The following is a 24,293-nucleotide window of genomic DNA, read 5'->3' as shown; positions in this document are numbered from 1 at the left end:
CTGGTGTCTGGACACATCCGGTGGAGCCTTGTAGTACTCCCCAGCTACATGTACCCAAATTGTTATGGTATGTGCCATGCTACACAATATGATCCTGTGGAAACAGCTGCTGCGGGAACAGCATGGGGCAGCGCCACACAGCCCCCTACAATGCCAATGCCTACACAGACACAGAGTGACTCGGAAGAGGAACAACCTGAGCCTGCCCCAGTAGGCAGATGGAGGCATGCCCAGTATGCTGAGGCTGCGGCAAAGAGACAATGCATAGCGCATACACTGACACAGTAGGGACCCAGGGAAAGACACCTCTCTCTAACTCGCACATAAAGTAAAAAAGATGCCAAACATGACACTGCCTGTGTCCAACCATGTATAGGGAGTGTACTATGTGCATCCAACATAGGCAGCCCTCCAGCACCATCCACAAGTCTAGCACACCGTCAAGGTAAGTCAATCAACCTACCAATTGCGAAATGGAGTAGAATGTGTTGTTACCTGTATCTATGGCATGGATATGAGCATGCAAGGGAATTGGGGGGCTGAATGTTATGGCAGCAGACAGTAGACACCCATAGTGACACCATGACATCTGTAACACATACTGGACTCATCATAATAGCCAGTACTACACAAGGGGACAAAACCCACTGCAGGAAATGTGCTGAGCAACATGCATGTCCATATGACTCACACATGCCAGTCAGGGCAGTTCACATACCCAACAACAGTCCCAGCCAGAAGGACAGGTATAGAGAAACCCAAACACAGCCTGTGAAATGGCCCCTGAATGATGGATATGGTTAACCTCCTGCCCTGGCCTACACAGACAGACTACAGCAGGTCAGACAATGAGATGTTAACTCAAAGAGTAGGAAGTCAGACACTAATATATAGGGCAACCAAAGCTACGATCTGTAGTACACTGGTATGCCTCTAGGCAGCATGACAGGTAAGAATACAGAATGAAATGGAGTACCCGGCATAACAGTACAGTCATAGCAAATGTGTACAAGTGTCAGGTGTACCCCCCAATTCGACATAGTAATGTAATAACAGTCAGGTGTGTCCCCCAATCCTGTGTAGAAATGTAGACATAGACAGGTGTGCCATCCCCCATCCTACATAGTAATGTAATAACAGTCAGGTGTGTCCCCCAATCCTGTGTAGAAATGTAGACATAGACAGGTGTGCCATCCCCCATCCTACATAGTAATGTACAGCACTCAACTTTCCTCAGTTGTCTAGAGGAAAACAGTTTTTAGTACTTAATAAATAAGCACCTATTCAGGCATGTCTAAAGGTCAGCTCCCGGTGTTTTATCCTGTCTACCTGATGAATCTGGGCATCTTGGGACAATGCAGCAATTGCCTCATGTACACAAACAACACTCTCCTCCTACTACCCAACACTATGACCTGTGAGAGATGCACTTATATAGCCAAACTGGAAGCAAAGCTCTCTTCACCGAAGACTGGACTAGACAGTCAAGAGGAGAAGGTAAACACTTGCACCACACCACACTCTTCACATAGTCCCTCAAAACCTACACCAGCAAAACACACACACACAAAAGCACAAAACACACATCTACATTTGCGGAGGCTGTCAGTAAAAATCTGCCCAAACAACCGAGACATCCAAAGCAGAAATGCAAGCAACCCCCCAACACAACCCAAATGACACATAGCCCACATACTCAGGGTGCCACTCAACTACTGCCCATAAGGCATAACGTACCCAACATTCTAGTCATAGGTGACTCTATAGTCAGGCACACTAATGTTCCATTCACCAGGCTAAACAAGGAAAAAGTTACTGTCAGCTGCCTGTCGGGTGCCAGGATCTGCCACATAACGCACACACTCAGATCACTCCACAACAAGTACAAATATGATTCTGTCATTGTCCATGTTGGTGTGAATGAACAGAGATGTACCTCCCTGGACTACATGAAAAGAGACATTGAGGAGCTCTCCGATCTTGTAGCCCAGGCAGGTATGACCCTAGGCCCTGAGTAGCATCCTGCCATCACCCAGAATGATACCACAGTACAAGGACAAAAGGATTGACTTTAACAATTGGCTAAGCTTCTGGTGTCATTCTAAGGGAATCCAGTATCTGTCTGCCTGGGATGACATGATTGACAGACCACACTGCTTTGTCAGAGATGGCCTGCACCTTTCACTCTTGGGATTCCTGACACTGGCAAAGGCTCTTGCCACCCCTATAGTGCCTTTTTTAGGCAAGGTTCAAATGACAAATTCACTACCATAACAGGTACAAGCAAGCAAAATCTGAGGGTAATGCTACTCAATGCTAGAAGACTAAACCTCAAAATGCACTCACTCGAGGCACTCCTTAAAATGGAGAACATTGACATCTGTGCAGTGATCGAGACCTGGTTCATAGCTCCAGAGAACACCATTGCATTACCAGACTATAATTCATACCACACCTTTCGGCCACCAAACCCGGACCAAAACACTAAAGGAGGAGGCATGTCCATATTCATTAAGGATATCCACACCTCCAAGCTAGTTGATCAGCATAATGCCTTCGAGATTATCCAAGTTCAACTAACTCTGGGTAAAACCGCAATCCAAACTGTAGCTTGCTACAGACCCCCCACCATGCCCCAGGATTCTCACTCCTCTTTTCTTGATACACTGGAAAATATTAAGGTACAACCCAACACTCTAATAATGGGTGATTTCAACTACCCTACCATTACCTGGGAAAACTACTCATGTACCAACTCTTTTGCTCAACGTTTTCTGGAAATCATCAATTCCAATGCTTGGATCAACTTATGCACACCCCCACCAGGGGCAGCAGTATCCTAGACCTGATCATCACCAACATGGGTGACCGGTGTTCCACACCACAGGTCAGCTCCTCGTTGGTCAGATCCGACCACAAGCTAATCACCCTAGACATCCACATCCCACTCCCACCCCCCATTAGGAAAACAACCGTAAAAAATTTCTCCAAAGCCAACTTCACGCTTCTTAAGACAGAAGTGGCAAACTTCATGACACCCATGCAGATGGACAATAGAGGTACGACTGCTGAATCCTACACAAATGCACTTTATAATCACTTACACGAGTGCATGGATAATGCTATCCCTAACAGAATCAAGATGCTATCCTCCAAAAAAAGGAAGCCAATCTGGTGGTCTTCTGCCATACACAAACTCTACAACAGAAGAAACTGTTTCAAAAAAGAGTAAAATCCCACGATTGGAGGAACTCTCTGGTCAGCCTCAGTAAGAAGCTGAGATCCCTCATAAAATCCTCCAAAGCTAGTTATGAAAACAAAATTGCCACTGATTCTAAAGACAACTACAAAGCATTCTATAGCTATGTCAAGAATCTCAATGGCAACACTCAGATCTACTCTGAGTTACAGCACAATGACAGTAAATATACAGAACCAACTGATATTGCCAACATCTTGGCAGATAGGTTCAGTGCTAACTTTACCCCCCTCTCACCCCCTAAAGGGCCCATCTTTATACTGGAAGAATGCAAAGTTCCTGTAATCACAGCTGCACAGGAAAAACCTCACTCTCCAAAGCCAAGAACACAGCATCCATGGGACCTGGCAACATCCCAAGCTGCCTTCTACATGAACTACAGAATGAACTGACACCCCACAGAAGTACCATGTTCAATCATAGTCTCACCTCAGGCTTAGCACCCATTGAATGGCGCACCATGATGGTTATCCCACTCCACAAAGGGGGGGGGCACAACAGATCCTGGGACCCATTAGCCTGACGAGCCTGGTCTGCAAGGCCATGGAACATATCATCATGGAACTCAGAAACAAAGACATTGGAGATCTCCAAACTCTGGACCCCACACAGTTCGGGTTTGTAAAAGGCAGATCATGTCTCCTAAACCTGATAGACTTCTTTGAAGTAGTCACCAAAGCCATAGATGAGGGTAAGGTGGTTCACACAGCCTATCTAGATCTCGCCAATGTGTTCAACACCATCCCCCCACTCTGGAATTATAGATAAACTCACTAAACTAGGTATAAATCCCTATGTCACAAGATGGGTTGCCAACTGGCTTACTGACAGAACCCACACTGTGAAAGTAGTAGACTCCAAATCCGACTTCAGACCAGTGACAAGTGGAGTACCACAGGGTTCAGTCCTGGGTACGCTCCTGTTTGGTATCTACTTCTCTGAAGTACAGGCTAACACAGAAGATCTTTGGCTAACTAAATTCTCAGATGACTGCAAACTAGGAGCCATAATCAAAACTCCTAATGATGTGGACATCCTACAAAAGGGCCTCACTGAGTCAGACGTTTGGTGTCAAAGCCATGGTCTCAAGCTCAATGCCAAAATGTGCATTGTCATCCCCTTTGGTAAAAACTCTATACCCATGAGCTACCACATAGGCGGTAGTCTACTTAACACTGAAAGTGTGATGAGACCTTGAGACACAGGTGGACAGTAGTCTCTCCTTTGATAATCACATCGCCACAGGTGTCAGGAAATTCTTCTATGTGGCACACCTCATCGCAAAAGGTTTCTCATCCAGAAGGGCTAACACCCGAAAGCGCTAATCCATTTATACCTGTTTTTTATTAAAGCTTTTACTCAACTATTCTGCGTTATCCAGTGGTGTTCTTCCAGGATTTTTTGTTCTTTCATCCAGAAAAAAGAGGTCATTGTTCCCCTCTACTCATCACTCATTAGACCCATTATAGAGTACAACGCATCTTTTGGTATGTACCTCACAAGACATCTACAACAACTGGAAAGGCCATAAAAATACCTCACAAAGAGGATTACTGGCCTCAAACAGATGCCTTACGCAGGCTGACTCAAAAAACTCCAGCTTTACTCCATCACATATCGCCTACTCGGAGTAGATCTCTGCCTAACATGCAAAGCTATGTCAAACCCAGAGCTGTTGGACATGCTCCACTTAAAGAAATCCCAATCCCTCTGAGCTACACGCTCTAGGGACCTAAACCTTGTCACTACAATAAACAGAACATGCTGGAGGGATAGATTCCTGTCCCAGAGACTTCTCATACTCTGGAACAGACTACCTATCTATGTCAAACAGAGCTCCTCATTAGCACTCCAAGAAAAATCTTGATGATTGGATGGGTAATAGGAAATTCACCCCATGGATCACTTCTGTTGTTCTGCTTGACAGGGGCACAGGAAAATAATTTTCTCGGGTGGCGAAAGCCAGGGTACCTTTTTGGCTAGGCTTGTATAGGCCCTAGGGCCAATAGCCTAGTACCTACCTATGAACCTATGAACCTATGAACAGTCAAGTGTGCCCCCCAATCCTGTGTAGAAATGCAGAAATAGTCAGGTGTGCCCCCCATCTGATGTAGTAATGTAATAACAGTCAGGTTTGTTCCCCTCCAATCCTGTGTAGAAATGTAGAAATAGTCAGGTGTGCCTCCCAATCTACGTAGAAATTTAGTAACAGTCAGGTGTGCCCCCAATCCTATGTAGAAATGTAGAAATAGTCAGATGATCTCCCCATCCTGTGCAGAAATGTACAAACAGTCAATGCCAAATGCTTAATGGATACCCTGCAGAAACAGCATGCTACCTGTCGGCGTACAACACAAAGGTCAGCACTGCAGTACAAACCACCTGGACCCGATCCACACATGAAATATAGATGGGCATACTGGGCATGCTCACACACTCAAACACATGAAGGCCATGTCTGCAAACACCAGTGGACCAGACATATCTGGCAGTCACAATTGTTAGTGCAGACACTCGTCAGTATGCACCACTCATGCCTTGCACACACAGTGGATAGGAATACAGACATATATGTAAGGACAACACACTATAATAAGCCAAAGGTAGATGTGCATAGATGTGTGGAAGAAGGTGACTGTGACAAGGAGCCATCCAGGCCTGTCCCACCCAGCACACAGCTAAAGGGCCCCAACCACATGAGGTTCAGATGTCGTTGACTGCAGATACTAGCCACCAGTATCTGTCAGCATTACAGACTATGTGGTGAATGTGCCGGCTGTGCAACATGACTGTACAAGAAAGTATACATCTAGCAGCTGTATACACGTACTTGTGAAATATGGACCTGTGTGTGCCTGCATATGACGTGTCAACCCATAGCTGAATGGGATATGGCCCATGCACACACACTGCCCTCCCCATAACCCAACTATGACAAGCTTGCTGAGGTCATCCACTATGAAATACATCTTTGGGAGAATTGTAGCCCAGTAATTTCTGTGGTTCATCCCATAACCGCATACTGCTGTAGTGTGATAAACTAGGTAGGTAGGAGTTCTAATCCCAGACTTGGCAACTGTGTGTGTATGTGTGTCTGTCTATCACTGTCTGTGTAGGGAGCAATGCTTTTTAGGGTAGTCACACTCCCTACAATTCAAATGCTCAACTTTGGCAAGGCTGCTGAAGTCATCCACCTAGAAATACACCTCTGGGAAGGTTGTAGTCCAGTAATCTCTATAGCACGTCCTGCAATTGCGTACTGCTGTTGTGTGATAAAGTAGTTAGGTAGGTGTTCTAATCCCAGACATGGCAAGTGTGTGTGTGTTTGTGTGTGTGTGTGTCTGTCTGACTCTGACTGTGTAGAGAGCAATGCTTTTTAGGGTAGTCACACTCCCTACAATTCAAATGCTAAACTTGGCAAGGCTGTTGATGCCATCCACCTAGAAATACACCTCTCGGAAAATTGTAGCCCAGTAACCTCCGTAGCGTGTCCTGTAACTACGTACTGGTTTAGTGTGATAAAGTAGTTAGGTAGGTATTCTAATCCCAGACATGGCAAGTGTGTGTATCTGTCTGTGTAGGGAGCAATGCTTGTTAGGGTAATTATACTCCCTACAATTCAAATGCTCAACCTTGGCAAGGCTGCCAATGTCATCCACCCAGAAATACACCTCTGGGAAGGTTGTAGCTCAGTAATCTCCATAACCGCGTACTGCTTTAGTGTGATTTAGAACCCTGGTAAGGTTCTATTCCCACCCATGGCAGTTCTGGATGTTTTGTGCGTGTTTCAATGTCTGTGTAGGGAGCAATGCATTATAGGCTAATCACACTCAATACATTTCAAATGCCCTACTTTGGCAATCCTGCTGATGTCATTCATTGTGAAATACACCTTTGGGTAAGGAGTTCTCCAGTAATCCCCATGGTGCATCCTATAACAGCTCCATGCTGTAGTGTGATATAGACCTCTGTTAGGGGTTTTATACCCACACATGTTGGTTGTTGATGTTTTGTGTGTGTGCCACTCTCTGAGTAGGGAGCAATGCATTTTAGGCTAGTCACATGCACTACAATTCGAATGTCCTACTTTGGCAATCCTGCTGATGTAATCCAATGTGATATACACCTTTGGGGAAGGACGACTCCTGTAATCTCTGTGGCACATACTATAACTGCGTAGTGCTGTAGTGTAATAAACTAGTTAAGTAGGGGTTCTATTCCCAGACATGACAGGTGTGTGTGTGTGTGTGTGTGTGTGTGTGTGTGTGTGTGTGTGTGTGTGTGTGTGTGTGTAAAACTCATATCCTGTGTGGAGGTGAGTGGGAGTGTATGACACCTGGGCCCAATGTAGAGCGGGTTTTGCATATTTCTTATATGGTGGCCCTACTGTATATCACAATGTCCACCATACAGGGATAGCAGATGTGAATTAGCTGAGAGGCTTGGGTGCAACTCCATACCCATACATGTTCCATCAAGGCCAGGCAATAACAGTTAGCAACCCCAGTATTACCAAGGGCACACTCTCAACCCCTGTCTCATACACACACACACACACACACACACACACACACACACACACACACACACACACACACACATGCCTAGGCAACAACCAATATGTGGGTAGTACACTGCATATTGGCCACTGATAGTAACTATGGAGTGATTGCAGTGGGCTACAGAGGGAATGGCACCCTGTCCATCTGTCCAATATGCACATACATGCAGACAGTGCACCTTCCCCATGTTCTCCAATGGACACCTGCAACATCTGTTCTGCCATCACATGTGACCCACAAATGACATACCATGCCTGATAACATGCCCTGTATGGACAGATGCCACTGACACCAGGGAATGGCGTTAGCATGCTATCAATGTAGGTGCAGGGTAAACCTGCTGTCCATTACCAGTTCCAGCCACAGGTCGGCAAGTCTGGCACATCTGATGATAATCTGTGTCCACAACTTGGGCCAGACACCCCAGGTACAGTTCCACATGTCACTGTACTGTACATACATGTTGGAGGTGTGCACATCCCAGACACCATCCATGTCATGGATTAAGGAACATATCCATGGGAAGTGATGCACAGCATTGGCACACACAATAGTCACCCAGGTGACTGGATGGGGGATACAATACCCACCTGTGTGGGCAAATTTAGAAACTACAGCCCTGAACCACAATGTAGGCCATTGTCATGTGGGCTAATGCCAAGGTATACCCATCACCTAGCCTTGTATAGGCATCTGGCATAGTCGACCATCACACACCCGTGCAGAAATGCATCCATGCATGTCAGTACCGGCACCCTGTGTGTTTGTGTGTGTGTTTGCATGATGCATATGATCACATCCACACTCACTACAACCCCCACTGGCATACTGAAGCATGCTGTCTGATGTCAGACACCTCCCCATACCCTTTGCTCATACCGCTGTATGACCCGTGTTGTGCATGTGATACCTGCACAGTAATGTGTTGCGGCAATCCCACTACTGATGAGTTGTAATCCTGGCCCAGCCAAGTGTGTCAATGTCTGTGTGTCCCTGTGAGAGTTTGGCTGTGTTGATGCTGGTACCTGTTCATGCAGACAGGTGCATGTACATCATCAACTGTATAGCTACCATGTCCCTGTGGCAGATGTCAATCACAATCACATATATGTTCTGAGGGATCCACAACAGATAACCTATGTGGCACATCCAATAACCATATACAACTTTGATAGCACTACATAGTCATCAGGGGTTTGATACCCTGTGCTGGCAGATGTGTGACACAAACATGCTTATGTTTTACTCTCCCACCCCTCCCTGACTTGTCTGTGCCTCTGTCTGCCTCTCTCACTCCCTCTCTGGTGGATGTGTAGACCTACGCCTGCTTTGCTTAGGCAACAGCATGTGTATTTTAAGTGATGCGCATGATCAGCTGATGGCCTCTGCACGAATTGCAGCCCTCCCCTAGCTGATTGCATGTGGAATAGCTGTGGTAACATTCTCATAGCCAATTGCATGAAAACACACTGCAATATCTAGGAACATCATGTTGGTGTTTGCTCTTTTCATTCACTGTGAGCAGGAACTAGATGTGTTGTTTGGAAACAGCATCTCAGATGGATTGGGGATCTACCTCTAACTACATACACTGTGGAAACAGGGCAACAAACAGGATAGAGATGTGCCTGACCTGACTGCAGACTGTAAGTGCTGCTATACTGCATTTGGAGTAATGTTGGTTTAACAGTGTGTGTGTGTGTGGATATCGCTGTCCTACATGTTTCAATACCTGCCATGTCAGTTCTATGTTTAAGAGGAATCCCCATCTGTAGGGTCATCTGCAGACTGGGCAGTGTGTTGTGCCTTTGGTGTCATGTGTTACCCACAGAGGATCTATCTGTGAACAGCATAAGGTAGTGTGAGGATTGCAGTCTGTATATGATGAAAGCCATGACAGTTACTGACTTCATAACCCTCATGGGACATATATTGCAACAAACCCTGTTACAACAGTAAATGTATGAGGTTATCACAGCAACATGTCAATATTGGCCCTGTGTATGTGCTTCCAGCCACAACTCTGTCAATTTCTGTACACATGTCATGCATTAAGAGGTGCATATGTTGTGTACACCATAATTAGTATCATCATATCTGATAACAAGCCAGTGAGATATCAGACTGCTACACATGTTATGTACAGTAGGGGTTACATTTGATGACATAACTTGGACAATCTGTGGATGTTTGTACAGTACTGTGGTCTGTGTACTTATGGTGAATGTCGACAGTGTGTGTATAGTTAATATGTACTTTAGCCTGTATACAGATTGTGGTAGATGTCAGTTTTCTAGGTCCCATCCTATCTGATGTTACATGCTGCTCCACTGTATGTTACTGTATTGGCTTACATGTTTGTAGGGCAATACACACACATGTCCCATACCACAGACAACCATCAGACTAAACTATGTAGCTGCCCAGTTTATGTAGGGTTAGTCTGTGAGTGGCACATATGAGGATGGTGTCGAACAGATAGTCTATATACTGTAATATTATGCTAGCTTAACATATGTGGCTGTGGCTGTTTTCAGATTGGTTGTGGTTAGGCAATTTCACACAGGTGTATCTTACCCTATGCTGTGACATGCCTGCACAGCCTGCTATATATGCAGGTACATGTGCATTTCCCCATAGGAGATGTAGGCTAGTGTTGAGCCAGTCTGCCTGTAGCTTGCACAGTGCATTTCTACATACCTAGCAACTTAGTGTACTTTCCCAGTGAGATGTTGTGCAGATATTTGCCAGATGTGCTGCTGCCAGGCCTCCCTTAACAGTCAAGTATGTCAGACAGAGCAGTGGGATGCTGTACAGATGTATGTCAATATCTAGTGGGTAGTATGTGGCCATGGCACCCCTGTATCAGGGGTTATTATGTGTCAGCCATACAGGGGTGTGTGAATGCATAATCTATGGTAGCATATGTATACTAGTCATTATGTGTTCTACCCATCTACATGGCAGTTAACATCCATATTGTCAGGCATGGTACACATGTTTTGCACTAAGGGGGTGCTGTGTATACCTCTGTTCTGTACAGAGTGCTTCAGAATGTCCACATATATTGTCCAATATTTCTGCTGCAGTCCACAAGGGCATTACGTGCTAGCAGTGGTACTTTACTATGATGTCCTTAGGATGTCTGGCAGTAGCTAATGGTACACATGTGGAAAGCAGATGTGGTCTCCCACACACACCATGTCTGTGAATACAATCCCAAGTACAGTAGCAATAGTCTACTAATATACCTGCTATACATACCTGACATTCCCTTGCACTAAGAATTTTTAACTATAGGGGCTGGGGTAGGGCTACACTCTATGTCCAGGACATATGGTGAAAATATATGTACATATAATTATCCAGATATCTATATCTATATCTATATACTATATATATATATATATATATATATATATATATATATATATATATATATATATATATATATATATATATATATATCAAATTACACACATACATATCGACATATATAGATGGGTATGTATATGTACACAGATATACATATACGTACCCAGATATATACATATACAGAGCAATATATGTCTGCACATATACAGATAGTGATACATATGCACATATACGTATGGATATCTACAGTATATCGACAGTAGTAGGTATATTGGAATAGATATATATATATATATATATATATCAACATAACTAGGCATATCTGCACACATAGGATGTGCATACATATATAGCTATATATACATATATCTATATGTGGATATATGTATACCTATATATACACATATGTATAGAGACATATATGTATAGATATGTATACATATGTACATACGAAGAGATGTACACATGGCCATATATATGTAGCACTATACAGATGTGTATACAGACATATGTATGTGTATACCTGTGTATGTACGTGTAGACATCTATACCCCTATGACATGTATTCAACCATATACCTGTCATGAGTAAACATCACGATTGTGTATACCCTCCCACATGTATACCACCATATATATCTATGTGTACATTATGATAACACAACATATATGATGCAACAGTCATATTAATGACAAGGACTACACAATCTATGAAGTAAAGGCAATTGTTCAATACCACTTAATATGTGTAATGACAGCTATATTGATAAAAAAACAGCTGTCACCACAGTGATCATGTCATAGTGGTTAAGTGTTGTGACTTCGGTGTAAAGGGCCCTGAGGTCAAGTCTTGCAAGGGCTGCTAATTGTGTTGCTGTGCAGAACAAGATCTGTTGGATACAGAGTGGTTAAGGCAGTCTTTGTGTAACGTAAACCACACACGTCAGTATAATGACATTGCTAGGTAGGGGTCCAATCCCATTATCGTCAAGTAACAGTGTGTGTGTATGTGGATGGGCCTACATCAGGTTGCAGGGTATACATGCCTCAGTGGGCCACCTGTCCATGTGGCACAGACAATACCCAGTATAGTAACCTGTGAAATGTGTTTGACTGCACCCCAGATATGTCACTGCCATGGTGACAGCACAGTGACATACCCTGTTGTGCAATAAGACTGCAGACCATCCTCGTGCTGACACATGTACACCTACAACACAATTGCATATCATTTCAGAGACTACAACTAAGCAGTGTTACTAACAGCTAGAAGGCATCATTGCTGGATGGCTACACTACTTGCCAAATATGCATCACACTCTATACCCTACAACATATTACACTGCAGGACAGTGGTACACTGTTGTACAGTCACTGCATGCATCAGAACCATATCAGCCTGTCCCTGCATCGATGGTATGGATGACAGGGATGGGGCACAGGTATCATCATATGCACAGGGCATCATTGTGCTGGCACATGTACATCTACAACACAATTACATATCATTGTAGAGACCACAACCAAGCAGTGTTACTAACAGCTAGAAAGCATCAATGCTGGATGGCTACACTACCTGCCAAATATGCCTCACACTCTACACCCTACAACCTGTTACACTGCAGGACAGTGGTACACTGGTGTACAGTGATCATGCACATCAAAACCATATCAGCCTGTCCCTGCATCAATGGTATGGATGACTGGGATGGGGCACAGGTATCATCATATGCACAGGGTGTGGTGTTGGTCTGCCAGGGGCCGAGGGTGGGCCATACATCTGACACCATGTGTGTGGGTGAGGGGTGTACTCTAGGGAGTTGGCTGAGGTGATGTGGTGTTTGTAGGTATGAGGTTGCCCTAGGTGCATATACATGGTGTGTGAGTATGCATGCACACAGTTCTGCCTTGTGGACGCCCTACACTGGTGTCTATGGACAGCTGCAGACCATATCTGGCAGGGTGTGCAGTTCACTGCCTCCAGCCATGGAAAAGTGGACTGTGCCTGCCAGGGGTTCCACGGGCACATGCAGGTACAGGCGTTGAAGTGCTACTCTCACCTGCTGATGACATTTGTCCACTGGTACCACGGCCTCCTGGGACTGGCTAGGACCACGTGCATGTGGCCTGCTGGGGTGTGGTGTGGACAGCACACACCCCGCACTGCCGGGGCTGCTACTGCCAGTACGGGAGCCCCTTGGTGTACTAGCATACTGCTGGCCCACGTCCACTCAGGCTTCACCTCATCATCACCACTTGTTGAAGCATGGACACACCATGGCTGATAAGGGCCATCATCTCATCATGCCATCTATCCGCTTGCTCAGTAGAAGACAGATGTCACCCAACAGTTCACGAAGGCTGTCGCCTACAGATGTGAGAGCAGCCCTCTGCAGCCTAAGGCGCTGTCTGGTGAAATGCTCATTACATGCATGCGCCACCATTACAGCCTGAAACATGCTTCTGCTAGTTGCAGCTATGTTGCCTATGCCAGGGGCATGATGTCCAGAGGGCCTACCATGAGCACCCTGGGACATCTGCCTATGTGGCAGCCTGTCAGACATCTGGCTATGCCCACTGTGACTGGACACAGTTGGCATGGTTACCACACTTTCCTGTGCACTGCCACTGAATGTCAGCTGTCCCTCTGCTATGGCCACTGGTGATGGGGTGTGTATATGCACTATAACTGTGTGTTGAGGTGGGGTGGCTAAAACGGGGATGTCAAATGTTGGTGAAGTGTCAGCCCCTGAAAACCCGATCTGTGCCTCAACATTATCATCATCATCATCGGTGTCTGTATGGACACCTACATCAGACTGGGTGCAGGAGGGACCCTGACCCACCTCGCCACCTGTGGCGGGAAACAATAACTGAACTTTAAAACCTGCACATCATTGCTTAACAGTATACACACACACACACACACACACACACACACACACACACACACACACACACACACACACACACACACACAATCTCCGTAATACCTACTTGTCCATGACTTTACAGACCGTCCCACATATATTTCCATGTGTTACCCCATCCTGCATCACACTTGTTAACATACACACATTGATACCACTCATTAACATCACAGTCCTCTAAATGCCCACACAAGCGGGCACAAAGCAAGGCCTGTTGCTACATTACCTGCCTGACCTGTGTGTAGTGGAGTTACATGGCCTCAATTCTGTCATTCGGCATGCACCCTCTGCATGGCCAAAATGATGTGCATGGTCTCTATATGTGTGGGCTACTATATTGTACCCATTATAGCTCCCACTGGTGTGTCATGTGTATGTAATGCTCAGTACATGCCACATATGCTGCTCTATTGACCCATCATGTGCCAGCTGTAATATTTGGATACACTCCCTGGTGTTGACTATTACTATCCCAGTACATCTGTAGAGCTGCATACATGGGTTGTAGGTGACCTCTCTGCTGACTGCAATATTAAGTGTGTACATGGCATCTACCTTCCCTCTGCATGCCTGTTCCATGCTACAGACCATATTATACTATTTGTAGTCCTGTGAGTACATTGCAGGTATTCCTGGTGTGCAATGAGGCACTCCATGTCCATGTACTGCACGGGGGGGTACAGCTGTATGACCACCACACAATCACACATGTGCATACATGGCCACACACACATACACACATGCACACAGGCATCATACATGCATCTATCTCCCACCACTTCACCAGAATGACCCTGCAGGCAAACTAACTAACCACCAGGATGCGCACACACACACACACACACACACACACACACACACACACACACACACACACACACATACAGGTGAGGTTGCACAATGATCGTACACACAGTCCTCCTATTACCCATCTGCCAACATTCAGTGCATATTGTACAGAACAGCATGCATTTCAGCTATACTCACTCCATGCTAGCAATGGTATACATGTGTATGATGCATGTGCTGTGACTATGTGATGCCTCTTCCCCTGGATACCACTGCACCCATGTACACAGTATTGCTGTGCACCTGTTCTTTACCCTGCCATATACTGTGCATCACAACTCACAGGTGTACAATCCATTGCAGAATGTGTAGTACTGCATGAGTTATGTCAGCTGTACCTCTCACAGCCCTTATGTGTTTCAGCATCACATACCTGGGATGATATGTAGACTGTTGTCATTGGTGAATGCCTGATGCCTGATATACAGCTGTCAACATCAACAGATCATGTATGACCACTGCAGAAATGCTTACACTGACAACCATCAGAGCATACTATGGCTATGGTGGGTGTACACACCTTTATTGATTTTACACACGCATCCATGATCTGCCATGGGACCACAGCACTGCATATCTTAGTGGTACACAAGCCTGGTATATAACATATGCCCTGTACCTTCACATGCAGAGTCTACAGATTGTGTTAGTGTGGGCATATGTGTGCACACCCTTATTATGACGGTTTATCACACCTCTTGTTGTGTGTACTACAGCAGTCACTGCTTATGGCAGGGGTATACAAGAATGGTCCTTCTGCATATGCCAGTCTATGTTCAGCCTACTCTACACATGTCCCCCTATTCTACATGATTGCAAGGTCTACTCTTGTGCACATCCCGTGGTGTTCACACAATGCCGTCACTATTGCAGTGTGGGTAGGGTTACAGCTGCCACAGGTCCTGAACCTGACTATATGCAGATAGAGCCATTCCTACCATCCTTAGGATTCCTGCAGCAGTGCACTGGTGTTTCATGCTGAGATCCCCCCTCAGCTTTTATGCAGATGCATGACAGGTAAGCCCCACACATTTGTGTCAGCTTGCAGTATCCCATACACTGAACACCCCATGTTGCAGCCTAGACCCAGCTGATAATGTGGACTATGGTAATGCCGTATGCCATAGTGTATCTCAGCAGTAGTTGGCATTGCCCTACAGGTTTATATACTGGTGTTGCACTGTATATGGGTGTTGTTCAGAAAATGTCACTACTGTAGGCCATGTCTACCAACAGTATGTTACCCCATGCGTATACATTCCACAATGACATGATGTTAGTTGTCATGCAGGTGTGTGACATACCCTTTCAATACACCATCATGGTTGCCCCTGTGAGACCACGCATTTCACAGAAACAATACGTGCACATGTACAACATTCATTCAGTGTAGGTGTGTTAGATGTGTTTATGGAATATATCATCACCATTACACATCCGGTGTGTTGGCATGCATCTACATAAGACATACTCACTAGCTACAGGTTGCTGCCTTGCTGTTACCTCGGAGGGACCTACATAAGTATGTGAGAGATGCAATGTCAGTGGCCACACCTGTGGCACTGCTACAGGCTGGGTGCAGTACTACCATACATCAACATTAAATTCCCACAATACTACCACATCTGGACATCAGTTTATCAATCATTACAATACAGCAACACAATATATGTATGACATATCAGATATGCATGATCTATCTGTACCACTATGGATATTTACACAACAGTGTTCTGCTGATGTGCCCCGTGCCCTTACCTGCACGCTCCTCGGCTGGTGTTTGGGTGACACCCACCTCCACGAAGGGATCCAGTGGATGATGGTGTTCCAGATGGGCAGGTGCCACAAGGCTGGCTAGGAACTCCTCCACATGTGTCTGGGGGGGATGGATGGCATGCCGCCCCATGTGGTGAGGTGATTCCCCCGGACTACGGCAGCATGCTAATGGGCATCGTGAAGCAGGTCTCTGCAATAATGCCGGACCGGCTCATAACTGCAGTTATGCAGGCCATCATTGACCCTGTGGACTTGATTGTTCCACAGTGCAGTCCACTCCTGCTGGTCATGGGCTGTTCTGCCAAAGAGAACCTGGTAGTGGTTGATAATGACCTCATTCTCCTCCACTGAATACACGGGCAACCTGATGTGTGACATCTTGCCTGAAAGACATGAAGATGGAAACAGGCCTGAGCAACTCATATGACAAGGTTACCACAGTTCGTAATACACATCTCTGTCACCCCCCCCCCACCACCACCATATCAGCTTTAACAGACTGTACACACAAGTCATTAGGTATGGCTACAGCTTAAGTACCATTTGGACAGATTGTGCATTGTACCACACCTACTGCTATGTGATTGTAGCCGTGTCCCCTGTGTGGACACTAACATTGCTGGCCTGTTACAGACTATTCACTTGCATGCCATTGTCAGGGCCACTATGGTTACATATATGCCAGTGGTATGGCTTCTCTGAGATTGCTGCACATCTGACAGTCTGTGTTATTGGGGGGAATCTATGTATGCTTTTGACATGTACCAGGATTGTGTAGACTATTACTACCGACAAATGTACTATAACAGTGACACAATAACATGTATATGTTCCATTGGCCGGCAGATCCACCTCTCCACACCCATCTGACCAGGATACCTGGCCACAACACATGTGTTTGCCAACCTTGGGCCTCTTCGTGTACTGTTACAGCAATAACATCAGGTGGAACCACCCAGGGGATGTTGCCCCCCCTACCTCAGGGCACACACTAACATGTTCCTGTTCCCTGAGCTCAGGTCTAGGGTCTGATCTATACCAGGCTCCACAGACACATGAGGGATGTGCTACATTAGTCTGAGGCACCCAGTACACATTCACATGGCCAACATGCTCCTCCTGCTCAGCCGCCAGACCTGGCACCTTTAGGATGTGGACTGCTGTTGTGAGTGGCAGCTGGTGGGAGCTTTGTTCCCATTGTGCCCATATTGGGGACCATGGGGTGTCCACATCACGGACCACACACACCATCCATGGTGTTTACCCACCACATGTGTCACATACCACCCCTGTAGACTGTCATCTATATCTACCAATCCTGACCACCTCCACATGTTTATCTGCCATACTTCCCCATATTCCCATTGCCTACTTCACAGATGGGGCATCGAGGTGCTAGGAAGGGACTAACACGTGACATACCCATCCATAGTGCACACACTGCCAGCTATAGATATCTGTGTGTATTGCTATGTGTGCTGCTGCCTCACACATAGCACACATCACTGTGGTAGTGATATAGGGGACATGTCTTTCCATACATATCTGTTTGTGTGTGTTTGTACATATGTAGACATTTGCATATAGGTATATATTTATATATGTTTAGATATATGTGAATTCATATATATGTGCACATATATATATATATATATATATATATATATATATATATATATATATATATATATATATATATGTCTACACATGGGTTTATGTATATTTCTGGACATACATGCTGATATACATTTATCCTTATATATTATATATGTGACATATGTACACATATGCATACCTATATGTGGGGTACATTCAAACATCAGCTCCACAATCTCACAACACCTTCCTGCACAGCTGCAGTTTTCTGTCTTGCTACAACACAGACTGGTGCCACATGTGGACATGGCCTGACATTAGTGGGGTACATGTGGGACCTGTTTGCAGGTAACCCTATTACACACCTATGGCATTCCAGCATGCTACATTACAGATTTACCTGGATATCCTGCCAGTGGTGGTCTGTGGCTCCCACACGTCCATCATACTGGCATTACTTCTACCATCAGCTACTGACCACATCATATGCATAATCCCCATTACACAACACACACTATAATGGCTTACATCCTGTCTGTCAGTGCTGACCTGCACGGTTAACAGTTATGGCCCTCTACCCCTAGGGACAAACATTATTGTCCATAGCAATTGTTCAGTTGAACATCATCACAACAACACCTGATGGCGCATATAACTCATTCCACATCATCTATCACATTACGATGGGCCAGGTAATACATTCTAATACACGTACATATACTTCACATACCTGTTGTGGGAATGATGTATTTATGACTGACAGCTATCTAGATGGCTGGGTTTTCAGCTTCCAATTACCACTGTCATGGCAATCACCTACTATAAATCCCTACATTATGTGGGCGTGGTCCCTTCACCTTTCCTATGTGATGGACATCCTTCCTGTGTGTGGGCATCAGTGTTACAGACAGCAGGTAGCAATGCCTCTTCCAGGGGAACAGAGTGTGAGTAGGGTTGTGTTATGCTTTGTATAGTACTGATGTTACAGGGTGTGTGTGCACATACTAGTTTACATTGGAATGCAGTCTGTCTGCATAGCTCTCAACTGTGGGCCTATCCTGTTGCTGGCCAGAGGTGTGCCTATCATGTTTTGTCTGTCCACCATAAAGGTCCTGTGTCAGATATTTCACTGTCAGTGTGTGTGTGTGTGTGTGTGTGTTGAGTGCTATCAGTACATGGTTGCATCCATTTATGTTTCTAACCTCAATTCCCTGGCTAAGGGTATGTTGCAGACGATCCTGTAACACCAGCAACTTGCTTAGTGTATGGCAACAGTTTTCCACATATGGGCCTGTGTTCCAGCCTCTGTCCTCCACCTACATACCAAGCTTTGCACATATGACATGCTGGCAGGGGTTGTTCTGTAGTGGGCTGTGTTTATATATCTCACTGCCATTGCTGCCATCAGTCCACTGCTGTTGTATCCCCCACACATACAATGGTGCTGGGGCCATATATGTGTGGGCTTCACTTACACAATACATGTGTGCCCTCATGCACTCCAGAGACCAGTGTATGTAACAGTGGTGTATGGGCCTGTAGTATTGAGTCTAGGGGGGATGCATCATAATTCACCTAGGCTGTTACAAAATGTGGGGGTATCAGGGGTGAGCTGCCTTAAGGTATCCGGATGTACAGTACTGTATACTTCACCTATATTTACATTACTTACATGAATTGGGTTAATGCAGGCCTACTGCCTCCAGCCATACAGACTGTTCTGTTTGTCAGTGTGCTTGTGATGGTGTCAGTTATGCCTTGTTATGTAACAGTTACATCCCATTTGGTCAACTGAAGTCTTAACCACCTAATGATTTTGTACAGAGTGTAGATGGAGGCTGCTGAACTATACACCTGCATTACTTACTGTTGATTGTTCATAGGTTCATAGGTAAGTACTAGGCTATCTGCCCAAGGGCATTTATAAGCCTAGCCAGAATGTGTTGCCTTTTGCCACCCCCTTAGATTAGTTCCCTGTGCCTCTGTCCAGCAGAGCCACTGCAGTGATCCCCGGGGTACATTTTCTGTTTCCCATCCACTTGTCAAGGTTTCTCTTGAAGAGTGTTAGTGAGGGGCTCTGCCTGATGTATATTGGAATCCTTTTCCAAAGCATGGGGAGTCTCTGGGATAGGAATCTATCCCTCCAGCATGTCCTAGTTATCTTTGTGGTGAGGTTTATATCTCTAGAATATGTGGCTCATTGGGATTTTTTTTTTTTTTTTTTTATTAGGTGGAGCATGTCCATCAATTCTGGGTTGGACATGGCCTTGTATGTCAGGCAGAGATTACCTCTGAGTAAGTGGTATGCAACTGAGTACAGCTGGAGTTTCTTGAGTCAGGCTGCATAGGGCATCTGTTTGAGGCCAGTAATCCTCTTGGTGAGGTACTTTTGTGGCCTTTCCAGCTGTTGCAGGTGTCTTGTAAGGTACATCTCTAATGGTGCGTTGTATTCTATGATGGGTCTAATGAGTGATGTGTAAAGAGCCACAATAACCTCTTTTGTTGTAGATGCGAACCCTTTTGTGATTATGTGGGCTACATAGAAGGATTTTCTAACCACCTTGGCAATATGATTATCAATGCTAGTATTCCCAATAACCCACACAATCTAACATCTCCTACTATTACTACCCCTAATAGACCATCTAACTCTCTCCTGATAGCTCACATTAACATCCACAGCATTAACAATAAAATTGCCCACCTACATGCACTATTAGAGGTGCACCCATTTGACATTATATGTATTACAGAAACATGGCTTAAACCCTCTACTCTGGACCAGGAGATTACCCCTCCTGGCTATAATATCCTAAGATATGACCGCAAAATCAAAAAGGGTGGAGGAGTAGCCATTTTGTATAAATCTGAGCTCCAAGTTTCACCCTTCAATGTGCTGCTACCCTCAGATACCAGTGCAGAAACCCTTACTGCCAATCTACAAATCAATAACTCCAAATCTATCTATCTATCTATCTATCTATCTATCTATCTATCTATCTATCTAATCTATCTATCTATCTAATTTGCACATATCTCCCTCCTGGAAATAATATTAATACACTTGAAAACATACTTAGTTACCTCTCTACCCACCTACCTCAGGAAACCATTGTATTAGGAGACTTTAATATAGATTGAGCAACCTGTAGTTCCCCTAATCCTACCAATCACATAAATCTTCACATTTTCTCACAGATAATAACCACTCCCACTAGAATCCATAAGCCAAGCAACAAGGAAACTACCCCAGACTGGATCCTTCTCAACAGCCATCTTGATACTTATAAACCAGGAACCCTTCCCGACGATATCAGTGACCATATGCTAACCTATATCATTAAACAAAAAATTCACATCCCTAATATTAATAATTTTAAACCCTCCTGCTCCAAAAAATTCCTTAATCCAGAGAGCTTCCAAAATGAACTGAAAGCATGTGACTGGTCACCTATGTCTCATCTTCAACTTGATGAAGCAGTGACCTACTTTAATACTAGATTCCTTCAAATCCTAGATTACCACACCCCATTCACTCTTCCCGAGTAAGAACCAAAGTTGCCCCCTGGCTTACAAAACATACTAGGCAAAAGATCCTCCTCAGAAATCGAAATTGGGCCAAATGGAGAGCCTCCAAAAGTCCATCAGATCACCTTTACTCTAAACAGTTAAGAAATGCCACGAAGAAAGACATTCTCAGAGACAAAAAAGACTATTACCTTCACCTTCAACAAACCCACCAACAAAAACCACAAAAATTCTGGTCAGGCATTAACAAACTTCTTAAACCAGGGCACTCTAAAACTCCTGCCCCTTCAGGTTTCAACCATAATAACTCTAACCAGATATCTGATGCCTTTAATAAGTATTTTACAGAAGCCATTCTAACCATAGCTAATACTTTACCACCCATTACCACTCCACCATTAAATACCAATAATACTCCAACTCCAACCTTCAATATACAACCTGTACCCACATCCCTCATTTGCAACCTCCTTCAAAAACTTAAACCATGCACCCCTTCTGCTGACTGTCTCCCAGCAGAATTCCTGCAAATTACAACTAAAGCAATTGCCTATCCCATCTCCATCCTTATAAATAGAACAATTTTAGAAAGCAAAATCCCTTCCATATGGAAAGTATCTCTCATCATCCCTCTACACAAAGGTGGATCAGCTACTGAGATCTCCAACTTTCGGCCTATCACCTTACTCTCTCCAATAGCTAAAATAATGGAAATGTGTATACACAAAAAACTACTTGACCACCTTCTCCATAACAATTTACTTGCCAACTGCCAGCATGGTTTTAGGCCATTCCATAGCACAACAACTGCCCTGTTATCCTTTTCTGACTCCATAAACAAAAATCGTAACAATAACACTTTCTCTTCTCACCATGTGGGTTCTATCCATGAGCCAGTTGACAACCCATCTCGTGACGTAGGGGTTTATGTTCTATTTATTGACCTTTCAAAAGCCTTTGATACGGTGAACCATAGCATGCTTATTGACATACTAAAAGCCCAATCACTTGACACACAAGCACTACAATGGTTTAAATCCTATCTTGAAAACAGACAGCAAGCAGTACTTTGGGATAATAATCGTTCTACTAGCCTCCCTGTAAACATTGGAGTACCACAAGGCTCTATATTAGGACCTCTTCTCTTTTCATTGTTTATTAATGATCTACATACCAAAATTCCTCAAGCCACCTGCATACAATATGAAGATGACTCAACTTTAATTTGTTTAGCCAGGTCCATAACCTCTCTCCAGTCCCTCACTCAAACAGTATTTAACAGTGTTGAAAATTGGTTCATGCAACACTGTCTCCTTCTAAACCCCCAAAAAACTAAATTATTGCTCTTTGCTCCTACTCATAAGTCACCTCTTCTACACTTCACAGTAACCGCTAACAATGGAACCAATATATCCCCTGACACTACAACCCGTCTACTGGGAGTAACAATAGATAACAACCTTAGCTATGATGACCATATTAATTCTACAATAAAGTCTATCAACAAAAAACTAGGCACCCTTTACAGAATCAAACCCTTCCTTACCCCTTCAGCCAGAATCACTGTTGCTCAGACTCACCTGATCTCTACCCTGTTCTATGCTTCTGCGATATATATACCAATCTATCTAGAAACAACCTCACCAAACTTTCCACCAGTTACAATAATATAGCCAGATTTGCCACTGGCACCCCCTTTAGAACTCATCACTGTCTCAACCTCAAACAACTGGGATGGTTAGAACTGCAGAACCTACTACTTTGTCAACAACTTGTTATCACCCAAAAGATCCTTTATCACCCTAATAATACCCCAATCCTTACTAATCTGATTATCCCCTACAAAAATCTTGCAACACTATGCTCAGCTAACAAGATTCTAGTCTCCACTATTAAAGCTAACAACAAACCTGGGGGCTCACTTTTTGCCAACACAGTAGGAAAAAGCTGGAACCAGCTTCCTAGTGAAATTTCATCTCCTGCTTCTACTCATATTTTTAAAAAGCATCTTAAAGAATATCTTAAAAATCACTGGCTTTGTCCCTGCTCTAACCCTGACTGATATACCCTGACTGATATCTCTTTCCCCTTCTTGCTCTCTTTACACCTCTCTACTCCACTGTTCTATGTCACATACCTGTAAAAAAAAAAAAAATTAGATAAGAAATTTTTACAATTCAATATTTTTTTTCTTTTTTGATTGCTCTCTCTCAAATGATTGCTGACTGTATTTGATCTTAGTTTTAACCTACTAAGGACTCTGTATAACTTATCTGAACCTCAATGTAACAATGTGCTGTAATCTATTTTGACTATTACTATATATTGTAATCTTTGTCACTGCTAATGCTTGGAGCTTTTCTCCCTGGGCCTCTACTGAAAATGGACAAATATCCAGTTAGGCTAGCCCAGTCAGCAA

The sequence above is a fragment of the Protopterus annectens genome, chromosome 1.part1, assembly GCF_019279795.1.
Source record: "Protopterus annectens isolate FY-2018-M chromosome 1.part1, PAN1.0, whole genome shotgun sequence".
NCBI classification, from domain to species: Eukaryota; Metazoa; Chordata; order Ceratodontiformes; family Protopteridae; genus Protopterus; species Protopterus annectens.
Note: the sequence above shows the minus strand (reverse complement) of the source record.